At 42.0% G+C, this 14,127-nt stretch overlaps 1 protein-coding gene across 11 annotated transcripts in view; it reads left to right on the forward strand.

The window, feature by feature from the left end:
- The first annotated feature begins 13,799 nt into the window (after positions 1-13,799).
- Positions 13,800-14,127, forward strand: part of OSBPL6 (oxysterol binding protein like 6) — a 229,857-nt gene continuing 229,529 nt past the window's right edge. For all 11 annotated transcript variants that reach the window (XM_021075884.2, XM_003483690.5, XM_084999932.1 and 8 more), the window contains exon 1: positions 13,800-13,972. The gene's annotated coding sequence lies outside the window, so the exon portion shown is untranslated. The remainder of the gene's footprint in view (positions 13,973-14,127) is intronic.

A 14,127-nucleotide genomic window follows, 5' to 3' on the forward strand; every position in this document is an offset into this window, starting at 1 on the left:
TTGGTCACCCTGATTTCTGTGCTGTTTTATTCTTAGATAAATATATAGACCGCTCCTTGCCAGTCCTTTGTGGCAGTTTCCTTATGCAAAAAGTCGTCCGTTGTTTAGCCTATTTGTCATCTGATCGAATCATTAAGTAAGGCTTAATGGAACAATATACATACTCAAACCTTTGTTTTATGACTTTACACCTGAGCAACAATTAGATAACATCTTCAGCTCACATCTTTTTTTCTCTTAAAGATTTTCTAACATTGAATATTGCTACAGAGAAGTCTGTAGCTAGCTTTGTTTTTTCCTTATCTTTGAAATTCAGCAACTTTAGTAGGCTACGTATGAGTGAGTTTCTTGTTGGACATACTGGGTCCTTTCAAGAGGTAGGTCCAAGTATTCTTCTATTTGAGGAAAAATTTCTGTAATTATATCCTTAAATATTATTTCATTACTTTTGTTTGTTTGCCTCACACTTCATTATGCAATTGACTCTCCTTTGCTCACCTTTTATACCTATAATTACTTTCTAATCCTTTAAATATTTTTCTTCATTTCCATTTCATGTTGCTAACTTTCCCATTTCCATCCAATATGTCCCTGTCTGTATTTTCAGGTGGACTTATTTACCCATCAGTTCTTTTCATTTTGCTTTCACGGTGGTTACTTTTTTTTCTTCCCTCTTCCATGTGCTCTTTCAGTTCACATCTCATTTCTTCCTGTGTGTTAACACCTGTTCCATGAGCTCTTTTACCTCTGCTCTATGGTTTTTTCTAATAGAGGAGATTCATTCACTGTGTTCTTAAGATTCATGGTAAAGTGGTCATACTTTTCAGCAGCTCTATGGAAACATTTTTCCTGATAATTATGTCTTATTAACCCTTTGGGTTTTTTTTTTTTTCTTTTCTTTGTGTAATGTCTATGTATGGATATTGTGCACGTTCCATTTTGATTTGAGTTTTCCTATATCACATTTGCAAAAGTTTCATGTAGTGGAAGGAATAGGGCCAGTCACAGGCTAGCTGAAATGTTTTTATCACCTCGATTTTGTTTAGCCTTTACTTCTCCTCAGGCAAGGGACTCAGGCAGTGGATTTTCCAAGGCGTTTTCCCACTGTATCATAGAGACAAACTGCTTCCTATAAATATAGCTTTTCACTATATTTCCTCATTTAGATCCTCTTCCACTGCTACCCAGAACCAAACAGGTCCTAGGAACTCCCGTGGCCAGCATGTGTACCTTGTCTCTACTGTTATAAACAAGGAATTTTAATTTTGGTAATAAAAATGTACCTGTCAGCTTTAAGAGATGTTCTTTGCTGCCTTTAAGCTTTCCCTCCATGGACCATCTCTCTGATTTCTCTAAATGCACCCCTGTGTGATCTCCCTGCTTTGGGAGAACTATTCCACTTGTTTTGTGATTTGAGATATTTGCTGTTTCCTTAGTTTAATGGAAAATATGTCTTGTGAATTTTTCCAGTCTTCCTTTTTTTCTTCTTCCTTTTCTCCTTCCTTCCATCCTCTGTTCTTTCTTTTTTTATTTCTTCTATTTTCCCTCCTTCCTTCCATTCCTTACTTCCTTCATACTTCTTGGCTTTTGCATGATTTCCAGTGAGATAAGAAACAGTGGCTTCACAGTGACATCTTACACATATTTTGAAAGTAAAAACAACAGGATATGATGACTGATTAGATATGAGAAATGAGGTTTTTGATTTGAACAAATAAGACAGTAAACTCAGAGGTTGAGTAGGATAAAAATCACTGAGTTCAGTTTTACATGTGTTAAGCTTGAAATGCCTATGCAATATTAAATGGAGAGGTTTAGTAGGAAATTGGAAAACAGTGTCTTTAACTCAGAGAATAGCTTTGGACTGGAGGAATAACCTACAGAAGAGAAGTATCTGGGGCCCTTGATGAAAGCTCAGAGCACCCCAATATGTAGAAGTTAGTAGAAGGGGAGCCGTGAAGAAATTGAGAGAGGTGAATCAGAGAGATAGATGGAAAATTGTGAGAGAAAATAAAAAACCAAGAAAGAAGATTGAATGTTTCAAGGAAGAAGTAGTGAACTTGTCAAGTGCAGCAAAAAGATCCAATCAGATGTGGATAGAAAGGTGTGCAACAAAGAAAAGAACAACCTATGTTACTTAATAAGAGCAGTCTGAGTGGACTGTAGTGCTGAAGCCTGATTCAAGAGTCCTCTGAGGAAAGAGGAAATGAGGAGGCAGCAAAACTTTGCTATGAAATGGAACAGAGAAATGTACAGTAGCTGGAGAGATGATAAGATCAAGGGAGGTTTTTTAAACTGGACAACTTTTGAGCATGTTTGTGTATGGTTGGAAATGCTCCCAGGGATGGAGAGTGGTTGATAACTTGGGAGAGGGAGGGGAATAACTCCAGGAGCAAAGTCCTTGAGGTGGCTAGAGCAGCTGGGGTCCAGGGCACATTTGGGGCATTGGCTCTGATGAGAGGGGGCATCCACGTTTGTAGATGGGTAAAAATGGCAAGCACAAAGTTCCTGTTTAATGGCGTCTATTTTCTCAACCAAGACTGTTGCAAGATTGTCAGCTGAGAGTTCTGAAATGGCATGAGGTAGCAGATTTGAGGATGGAGAAGAAAGCATGAACGTGTCCTTTGAGAGCCAAAAAAGGAAAGCTATTGGGCAAGTAGTATGATGGCTGTGTTGTAGAAAGGGCACTTTGGCGGACTGATATCCAAAAGATAAAGTGAAGCCACTGTGCCATTTTCTCCGTCAATGCTCAGCTGCTCAGGGGCAGAACAATAGAAGGTGGAAGTAGTTGGGTTCTTTCAGGGTTGAAATTTAGCCGCTCAAATAAAACAGTGCAGGAATTAAAGATACATCATTGAGGAATTATAGGGGTGGACCCTGGAGTCAAAATTGAAAAAAAAAGAACATGAAGAGCAAGAGGACCCTAATGGATAATGAGAGAGTGGTGGAATGGGTGGAACTGGTAGCTTGTGTTGGAGAAGCTTCCTTCTCCAGTTAAGCACACACTTTTTTTTCTTTTCTTTTCTTTTCTTAAACTCTGCTTATTTCCCACAGCACCCATTGTATTTTCACTTGTTTTTCTGAATCCTACTTATGATTGAGGGTGGAGGACTGAAAGTCACATGAACATTTATTTAATATGTCGAAAAGCTTGCTAAGTCATGAAGTGGGGGTGGGAGAGGTTTCAAAATTAATTGTGTATGTGTATAACTGTATTACCATGCTTGATTTTATTATTTAAGAAAAGAAAATATATACTCCCCTGTTTTTTACACTTAATAAAGTTCTGGGTCCTTCATCAAAGCAGGTCAGCACCTGACCATCATCTTGCAGCAACAGGTTTATAAAATACACAGGAGATAAATGGTTAACCACAACCAAAATATGACTAGTGATAGCCAGTCTTCAAAAGAATTGATTTCCCAGATATAAACCTTTAGGAAGAAGAAGGAATAACCGAATCTTAGATATTGGAACTGTACAACATAAGGTATATATTTAAAGGTAATGTAAATTAAAATAAATAAAATAACTAGAGCCAGGTAGCATTAAATGAGAGTCTATCTGCTTTCTAAGATTTTTTTATATTTTCTCTTTGCTTTATTCACACTTTAGTTTTCATTAATAAAACACTTCAGCTAATTTTTTGTCATCCTAGATTTCTCTCTGATAAGCAGCACCATTTTTCATTATATGCAATTTTACGGAGTAATTTAGCAAAATCCTATGTAGCTATAAAAGACATACACTCGGGTCTGATATTAATTTAGAATTCTTTCTCACTAAAGAACTGAGCAGGAGTTCCTTGGTGGCTCCGCAGGTTAAGAATCCAGCGTTGTTACCCTGGTGGCTCTGGTTACTGATCTGGCTCATGTTCAGTCCCTGACTTGGGAACTTTGTATGTTTCAGGCATGGCCAGAAAAAAAACAAGAGAGAGAGAGAGCGAACTGACCAGATCTCTTAGTTAGATATGGCTACCTAAGACAACTTTTTTTTTTTTTTTTTTTTTGGTCTACTTTCAATCTCTTTTTCTTGGTTCTGCCAATCTCTCTTCTCTGTTCCACCTAAATTGGTCTGCATTGGGACTCTACTTCATACATCAGGATATTTATTCTTTCTCTTCCTTTATGCACCTTAAAATTCACTTTAGGCATAGATTTTTTTTTCTGTTTCATTGATTGTTAAATAGGTGGAGTCTCCTTCCAAAATGTTCCAAAGTGTCCTAAAACTTGTCACAAAGTAAACAAAAAAAGCTTCCTTTTCTACCTGGGAGGCCTGCAGTTTTTAAAATCTTATTGCTGAGTGTTTCATGTTCTGCTGAAGACTGTGGTCACAGGAAATATGTTTTAAATTCTATTTCTTTTTGGCACTAAGAATGTCTTCTGCATCACTGTTATCCCACAGAACTTGCGGTGATGATGGAAATATTCCATTGTGTGCTGTCTAATGGAATAGGCACAAGCCACATGTGGCTATTGAGCATTGAAATGTGGCTGGTGCAACTGTGAAATTCAATTTTAAATTTTATTTAATTTTTATTAATATTGATTAAAATTTAAATAGCTGCATGCAATTTTTGGCTACTACATTGATAAGTGCTGCTCAAAATTGTATTCCATTTTAAAAGGCAGTCTTGGAAGAGAAGGTTATTATGCTTTCTTCATTATAATATTAAATATCTTCCCTTGTTGCAGCAATTTAGAAAATTAACTTTTCTACTGTTCTAGACCCGTGCTTATTTGGGTTATACTGTGGTTATACTGATGCCTGCATACTGTTCTGTGGTCAGTATATCCTCATGGGGGCTGATAATGGATGGATTCATTGCCCTGTAATGGGGGGAAGGAGAAAGGTCTCTTTTGAGTTCTTCATTGTGGAGAGAGCTGAACAGTAAAGTTTATCTCTTTATAAATCCACGAAATCCTCACTGTTTTTCAAGAGACATTTCTTTCCAGATGAAAACAGGGCCTTGGGGAGGAGAACCAAAGGAATCTGTGAATATGTATCTGGATATGTGATGCTCATCCACAGGACAGAACCAAGTGTGATGATTAAATTATTCCTGGAGAGCTGAGAAGATGAGATGGTAGGCAGCCCTCCTCCCCCTTCTCACCAAGAGAGGCAGGAAGCCCTTGGGGAAAGCTACATGGAAAATTATAACCTATAGTGTTAAAATATAGTTAATCAAATTAAGAACCAGAAACTTTATTCCAGAAATAACGCCATATTTAAGGTATTTGTGTTTTGTTCCCATTTACTTTACTTTTTTTTTTTTTTTTTGGCCATGCCTGCAGTGTGGGCCAGGGATCAAATCCACACGACAGCAGTGACCTGAGCCACAGCGTGACATGCCTGATCCTCAACCCAATAGGCCGCCGGGGAACTCCCATTTACTTTTCCCTTACTGTTTAGTGAAGATATTTTGGAAATGTCAGTGGGTGTCAGCTCTATTAAATGGAACCAAAGAAAAGAACTTCATGTTTGAGCCAGAATTCCCGGGAGTCAGGTATGGATAGGTCAGGGGAATCCAATGATCTGTTTCTGGGAGACAAATCCAGCCAGGCTCCTCCCCTATCTCGACACTTAGTTCTGGACCTCTTCTTTAATAAAAGCTGGAGAGTAGGGTATATCGTTTTACTCATCTAAATACATTTAGCCTTCAGACGTCAAGGCTTACATCCCTAAAGAGAAACTGGCCTCTGTTTAGTTTGTGAATTAGCTTTTGAACAAAGACAAAAAGGAATCTATATTTTATGAATTTCTTTTGCCAGTTTCTTCTATCTTACGTTAATGAATTTTACTACCACTATTTATTGGCATCACCAATGTAAAGCAATAGTTTTTCTTTGTTTTGGAAGCTAAGACATAAACAGTGATTTAAACATTTTTACAATTCTGTAATTATGGGATGGAGTTTAATAACAAAGTAAGAAGATTGTGGGGTTTCATATCTATAAGGCAACTGCTTTGACCGACTTTTCTTCCCCAGAAATGCTCATATTAAAACAGTAAATATGAGTATAGGTAAGAGCTGTCCTTGTGTTAAGAGAGGGGTCATAGCTCTGGACCCCGTGCTTCAGAGGTCTGGTGTGATCCTCCTCTAGCCACACACCCTCTTCAGGCATGAGTTGTTCAGGACCCAAATCTGGTGCCCAGCAGGGCCTTCGCTGCTCTTCTATACCACACTCTGGATAACTAGGAATCTGGTGTTAAGGGGCGGCTGCTTGAGAAAAGTTTGGACAGGGTTTAGATGTGGGAGCTGGCTTCTCCTCCAGCATGATCATGAAAAGCCTCCTGGAATAGGTTAGAGCTGGAAGCTGGGAGAGAAGAGGTGTAGGGCACAGGCACAAACCAGGGCGTATCTTCCTGCACTGCCAAGTCATCTGGTTAGAACTACAGGGAGTTCGAAAACTCTGAATACCTTCCAGGTCATCACAAAGAAGCAGTTGTCAAGGTAGACTAGAACATATTTCATCAAACTGTTGGATTTATAATTTTTGATTATGTATACATATGGTGTGTGGGCCTCCACTGGGATACCTGCTCAGGTCTCCAGGGTAGTGTACCTTGTCCAGGGAAGATGCTTGAGGCTGAGAACAGAGTTCTAGAGCTTCAATTAATCAATGTGATCATGGGCAAGTCACAGTCTCTCTTATGTCATGAAATTCCCACCTGTGTGGCCACATGAGAAAATGAGGAGTTCCCACCATGGCACAACGGGATCAGAGGTGTCTTGGGAACAATGGGGTGCAGGTTCTGTCCCTGGCCCGGCATAGTGGGTTAAGGATCTGGCATTGCCACACCTGTGGCTTTGGTCACAACTGTGGCTCGGATCTGATCCCTGGCCCAGGAACTCCATACACCATGGGGTGGCCAAAAAAGAAAAAAAAAATGAGAATATAAACTTGAAATGTTATATTTAAATAATGCCACATGTAATATGCATAACAGTACATACCATTGCTGCTTTTGGTATTACCCATACACTTAACCTTAGTGCATAGCTCTTTTTTCAGTATTGTAGGTCAGGCAAGACATACTTAATCTCATAAACTAGTTTGATATTATGGTACAATCCTAAGAATCTTATCAACTTAAACCTACCTTGACATTGGCTTTGAGAGCATAAGCCAAGGGCAGTAAAGTCCTTTTGAGGACCATATAATCTAGTGTTTCCTAGCCACTTTCAGTGCAAAGACTGATAATATTAAAAGCAAACAAAAATTAGTGGACTCGTTCATAAGAGTATTGGTAGAGAAGAAAACCCATCATAACTGAAACCTCCTGTGATCTTAGTCATACTTTTAAATGAATTGTTCTTTATTAATCATGAGAGTATCCACTTACATTTGGAAAAGCATAGGTCATATGATGTGTGAGGTGGTGATTCTGGTGAGAGACAGTACCTTCTGTGTGTACAGATTCTCAGGCCAGGCACTGATGAGTCCTAGACCTCCCAGTGGTTGTCAGCCCATTGAAGCTTATGATTAAGTAGAGGGAAAAAGGTGAGTCCAGCAGAATGTAGCAAGAATACAGGAGGCAGTCTGCAGGAGTTAACATCCCATTCAAATCTGGCAAGGATCAGCAGAAGTTTCCCTAAGGTCATGACATTTATGTTTCATCTCCAAGAAAGATTTTTGGAAGGTAGAAATAACCCAAATAACATTTGTCTAGAGCTTTCTGTATAGGAAGCTCTAGTAACATGTTACTATGACAATTCTTACAACCTTACTAGGTTTGGGATTTTTTTTTTTTCTTTTTAATGAAAGAAGAACCTGGAACTTAGACAGAGATTCAGAAGCATGTTAGGAAAAATTGGGCTTAGTATCTCAGCCTTTCTGACTTCTCTTTCCAATTTACTTTTTTTTTTCTTTTCAATTTTTAGTTGTTTTCCTACTACTTTTTTGACTTTTGTTGGGGGGACATATCTATATATTATCTTCAGTATTTTTTACCTAGTATATTTTTGAACATACATAGGATTTCTTTTAACAAAATGTTCTTAAATGAAGGCATTTTATAAGCAAACTTTATATCACAAGCTACAAACAGAAAATAACTCTAAAATGAAGTGTAGTGAAAACCAACTACATAAAATGCCATTAAATTATGGAGCCATCCTACTAGGATCAAAGGATCTGAGCCTGAGGTCTGCTTGCTCTTCGTTAAAATGGGAGATTTTGACGTGTTAAAGGGAGATAGATATTAAAGATATAAGCACCAAATTGAGTCTTGCTTCTTGAATAAACAAAAGGAAAGAAAGCAAGGGAGGGAGGAAGGAAGGAAGACAGATTCTCTCACTCTTTGGTTCAGTGGCTTTAAAATGCTGGAACCACCTCACCACATCTCACCACACTTTTAGGACATGCCCATTCTTAGTAGAGAGTCTACAGATAAACACAGAGAAATGACCCTTTCAGGGAATTGGCAGAAAGCTATCTAGTGCCTCAGGTGAGGGGCATTCATCATTATGCTGATTATCCTTAGAGATCTTTCAATTCCCTTAAAGTCCTTGTCTGTCAAGAAAGTTGGGTTCTTGTTTCCTTAGCCTCTCTGGAGGGAAGGGTGGCCTGGGCCAGGAGGACTCAAGTTCTAACAAAGACTCTTTAAGGATCTAGTCCTGTCTACCTCCACCCCCACCCCTCAAGGGCCTGAGGGCTAAGAAGGAATGTTATGGGTCTGAGTTTGCTTACAGGAAACACTTGTTTTCCAAATTAGGCTCTAGGCTATGAAGCAGTGGGATATGAAACACAGAATGGGTTCCATTTTGCTGACTTATTCAACAATTTTGGGGGGCAACTTCACTTTGAATCTTTGTGCTTCTATGGAGTTTGTTGTGTGTGAGCCCAGTCTACTTTTTCCTGTGGACTAATCCTGTGTTTGAGTGTGTGTTTGTGTTTTATAAAAGCCCAAAGAATGGAACACTGTTGTGTGGCTTGTCAGAGAATGGTATGAGTGCTGGTTACAGTCACTCTCAGGCAGTAGGATCTTTGCCAGTGATCAGTATTCCTTGGTATCTGGAGGCAGCAGGGCCCTGCATTTCCCTTACCAACAAGTAGATAATGTAATGAAAATGTTTTAATGATAACTCAGACAAAAACTCATCAGTGCGCATAATCCAATCCATCAAAAAATCAGTTGGCTCTACTTTTAAAACGCATGTTGAATTTGCCCATTTCTTACCTTCTGGGCTGAGCCACCTTTGTCACACACATGAAGGGTGGCACAGCCTCCTCCCCACTTCCACCTTTGCCCCCCCAGAGCCTGTTCTTGACAGAGCAGCAGAGAGCTCTTTTGAAAGAGTGCTCTTTTAAAACAAGTCAAATCAGCAGTTAAGGATCTGGTGTTGTCACTGCTGTGGCGTGGGTTTGATCCCTGGCCCAGGAACTTCTGCATGCCACGGGTTATGGCCATAAATAAATAAAAATAAAACAAGTCATGTGACTCTGCTGCATAGACTTGTGATCAATGCCCATCTCAGAATAAAACCAAAGTCCTCATCGTGGCCTACTGGCCCTACATGATCTGGCCCCCATTACCTGTCTCTCCTCACACTCCCTTCCACACTCATTTTGTTCCAGGCACGCTGACCTCCCAGCCCTTCCTGGAACACACCAGTCATGCTTGCTTCTGAGGTTTTTTAAGTGACTGGTCTCTCCAGTTGGGATGGAAACCTCCTATTCCCACACATCTGCTTGACTAGCTTCCTCATCCCCTTCAAGTCTTTCCTCAAGTGTCATTTTCTCAATGAGGCCCAGATTGACCACTCTAATACTGCAGCTTGGCTACCCACCTCCACTTATCTTCATATGTTCAATTTCAAAATTTTCCGTTTCTTTTATGACTGACTATCACACTGTGTAATTTACTTATCTGTTAGGTCTGTTGTTGATTGTCTGTCTCCCCCTGCTGGAATGTAAGCTCTAAGAGGGCAGGCTCTATATTTTGATTATTCATATCTAAAGCACCCAGAATAATGCCTAACACTTACTCGGTAAATATTGTTGAATTAAATGAATGAAACAGGTGCCCAAAACCAACCCTACTCCCACAACCCATAACCTTCACATCATCCCAGTTCTCCTTCCTTTTAGGCACTCTGATAAGCTCTCTGAATGAAAAAATCACTCTAAGGTGAAGACAGTATTCTATGGGCTGCATCAGCCCATCATCTAAGCAGATCACGACAGTGTGGGAAATGAGGATATGAGACTGAATGGAGTTTGGGACATGCTGATTAGGCCCCTGAACTTGTCAGATATTTACACAGGAGTTCTTTTTTTTAATATCAAGGTATAGTTGTTGCACAATGTTATATGACACAGGTGTACAATATAGTGACTCACAATTTTTCAAGTATACTCCATTTATAGTTATTATAAAATACTGGCTATATTTCACACAGGAGTTCCTGGTGGCAATATTCTTGGTAAGAAAAGTTTCAACAATATGTGTGACTTTTATGGAGCATTGCAGAAATTGGGGGGAATATGTGTGCCCATATTCAAAAGCAGCACCAAATCTGACCACCACCGCCCCCAAGCTTTGGGGGAAATCTGAAAGCTAGACACATCCAGCTGCCATCGTGAGACCACACGGAGGGCTGGTATAAGAGGTCTACAGACAGGGGTGGCCTCTCTCTGTGACCACCCACCTCTGTGAGGAGGTGAAGAGTTAGTCTGACTGTAGTCACAGTTATTTGGCCAAGGAGCACATAGGGTAGAGAAGAGTGAGAGCAAACAAGAACCCTCCTACTTCCAGACATTTGTCTCTTGCGACATCTAACCAATGATGACTTTCCGTTTAATGGCTGCTGCTTCACTGTTGCTGAAATGAAACTCACCTCTCAGGCAGCTTCAGTTTTTTCCATCCAGACAAATAACAAACCTGTAAGCATACAATGGGGATTCTGGAAAACATAGTTTCTAGCATAACCAAGTTGCCTGTAGAACAACCCTGCACAAAATATCATACCATGGCTGCAGAGCATTGGGTTTATTTCTCTTTGCCAAAAGGATCAGATGACTCAACCTGGAAGCGGGGGAGTTAACCACCAGGGGTAAATTTGACCAGTGGGAGATAGGAGATGGAAGGGAGCTTGCAGGTGAATTTCTTCTTTGGTCCTTTTTGTAATAGACTGTTCCTGGGCATATGTTCTATAAATCCTATCCAGAAGCACATCACAGGGCCAAATAACTGGCTGTGTCTTCTCATGAAGACATAGCTCAGGTTTGTAACATATCGCCATGTGTTTGCGTCCCATTCTTTCCTGTTGCATGTCTTTTTCCCTTATTCTTGATGTTTTGGGATTGCATCTTTCAATGAGGCATTAGCATTTCAGCCTTCCTAAGAAATCTCAGCCAAAATTAAAAAACTGCAACAAAAATGGAAGTGTGAAAAGAATTGATGGTGGGGGGCAATGGTTCCCTTAAGGCTCAGTTTATTTACATATGATGAAATTATAGCATTAATAGTAATATTTTAAGAAGATCATGAACTTCCTTCACTTAAGAAGTCCATGAACAAGTATTCCCAAGACAAATTAAAGGGCTAGATTAGGAATCAAAGATCCTTTTAGTCAACATATATATGACTTGTGACCTAAACTCAGTTTAGCAAGAATACATTTAATGAAAACTTTGCTTTCTTGCAACTTCTGAGCAATAACTCTGCCATAGCTCAAAAAGCAGTGAAAAGCTTGTTATTCATGTTTACATGTGTATGCCACTCTGAGTTTTCAAAATATTATGATACAAAGAGTGGAGAAAGTGCCTTGATATGCAGTGTCAGCTCACTTTATTCTACCCATTTCCCCTATATGGATGGGTATAGTGCCATCACACCTTATTTGATCATTAATCAATGAGACGTGTAGGAGGCTTTCCCTCTGATATCTAAAACCTTTTTTTTTTTTTTTTTTTTTTTTTTGGTCTTTTGGTCTTTTGGTCTTTTTAGTGCTACACCCGAGGTTCCCAGGCTAGGGGTCCAATTGGAACTGGACCTTCGCCACAGCAACTCAGGATCCAAGCTGAGTCTTCAACCTACACCAAAGCTCACAGCAACTCGGGATCCTTAACCCACTGAGCAAGGCTGGGGATCGAATCAGCATCCTCATGGATGCCAGTCAGGTTCATTAACCTCTGAGCCACGACAGGAACTCCTAAAACCTATTTTTGAAATAATAAAACATACAGAAATACTATGGAGTAGAGTGAAAACATTCTTAAGATAAAATGCAAAATTTAAGAAGGTTAATTCCTTTCCCTTCTCTGATTGTTTATGGTTCTCTGATATTAGAGTTCCGTGAAAGAAATTTTTTTTTCTTTGGCCAGGTGGGAGCATATAGAAGTTCCTGGGTCAGGGATCAAACCGGCTCCACAGTAGTAACCCAAGCCGCTGCATTGACAACTCCAGATCCTTAACCTGCTTCACTGCAAGAAAACTCGTTGTGAAAAATTTTGAGGACCATTTCTTTAGGTTAAAGACTCTGTGTTTGGCTTTTTTTTTTTTTTTTTCCTTTTTAGAGAGCAGTTTCAGTAGAGTTTGTTAATAGGAACCCAGATGTTAAGGAGTGAAAGGTGGCGATGGTCAAATGAAGGTCAGTCCCTTGAGAATTTCTTCACATTAAGGTGGAAATATGATGTGTCACAAGGTCCAGCATCTAATATTTTGTGACAGGACAATATGAGAACGTTATTAGTTCAGGTAGAAGCAGCTAATCCAAAAGGTGATTTTGGAGATTCAAGAGTGGGAATGAGTGCATATAATTGACTATGTTCCATAGCAAATCCGAATTTTATCAGCCTAAAGAACAGTGAAATGCCATCACAGTTGCCTCGGTGGTGGGTAGCAATACCTTTAATTTTTGAAGGCGCCCTTCCCCCTACTCATCCAATCTGGACCCCTAGAGAGCCCACAAAGCACTCCACAACTATTTCTGTAATAGTTCCCGTTACGTGTTCTCCGCATTTTCTTCCCCGAAGATGGTGTTGACAGAAACGTCTTGAGATAGATACTTCTGTCATCTTTTCAGCCATCCATTTACAATAGAAACATCTGTGTAAATTACCCTGTCCTTCCCAGCAAATTTCCCTTTAAATTAATCTGCCTTTGGGCACACGCTGGGAACGGTTTAAGGCTGTAATTGTTTGAGGTGGGAGGTGAGGTGTAGTGAGGTATTTCTCTGGGCCCGGGAAGTTTTTGCTCCGGAGTGCCGGGGGCGGGGGCGGTGGGGAGCAGGCACACACCGTCCTATTTCTTTACGGACCAGCCTGAATGATGGCTTGAGAAAGGGGCTGGGCGGCACCTCCATGGAGGTCGCCAGGCTGCTGTTCCCTTCTGAATCCGCTCTCCCACGGTGCTCGGAGCGGCTGTGCTTGAGGCCTTGAGCGCTGGGACCATCTGGGGCCAAGCTCTACGAACCAGGGCTGGCCCACCTCCAAGGGCAGGACCCAGGGAGGGCGGGGTCGCTCCTACGGCGCTCAGGCCCGGGGACGCCCGGGCTGTGGCTCCGCCGCTGTGATCTCTGGACACCAGGGATTCCCACCCGGACCGGGTAGGAGGTGAGCGCAAGCAGTGAGACCCTGCGCGTCGGAGACTCAGCCCGCCCAGCTCCCGCTCTCTGGGCAGCGCGGCGAGGGTGCCCCGCAGGTCCGGCGCGCAGCGGCAGCGCAGGCGGCCCGAGGTTCCACTCAGCGGGGCCAGCCAGCGGGAGCCGGGGGCGGGGAGCCCGGAGCACCGCCCCGCCAGCGCGCCCCGCCCGTGGGAGAGGAGGGGCTGCGGCGCCGCGGACCACTGGAGGCGCCGCACCGCCGCCACCGCCGCTGTCGGAGCCGGAGACCGCGGCTCCACGCAGGCGGCGCCCGCGCCTCTGCTCCCCAGCCAGCTAGCGCGCCGGCCAGTCCGCCTGGGCCGTCTCCCGCTTCCCGCCGCTGCCGCTGCACGATCGGCCGCGCCGCTACCAACCTTCCAGGTAGGTGTCCTAGCTGCGGAGGGGACCCCTGAAGCCGCAAGACGGTGCCCGCGGCACGGCCCGGGGGCATTGTGCGCGGCCGGAGGGCCGAGGACCCTAAGGGACGCGCGGCCAGGCAGCCCGGCTCTGGGCCCCTGAGGCATCAAAGCCCTCCG

This window comes from Sus scrofa, chromosome 15 (assembly GCF_054392235.1).
Source record: "Sus scrofa isolate SSC_HxYL_T2T_F1_AM1 chromosome 15, Sscrofa_HxYL_maternal_Yorkshire_Landrace_v2.0, whole genome shotgun sequence".
NCBI classification, from domain to species: domain Eukaryota; kingdom Metazoa; phylum Chordata; class Mammalia; order Artiodactyla; family Suidae; genus Sus; species Sus scrofa.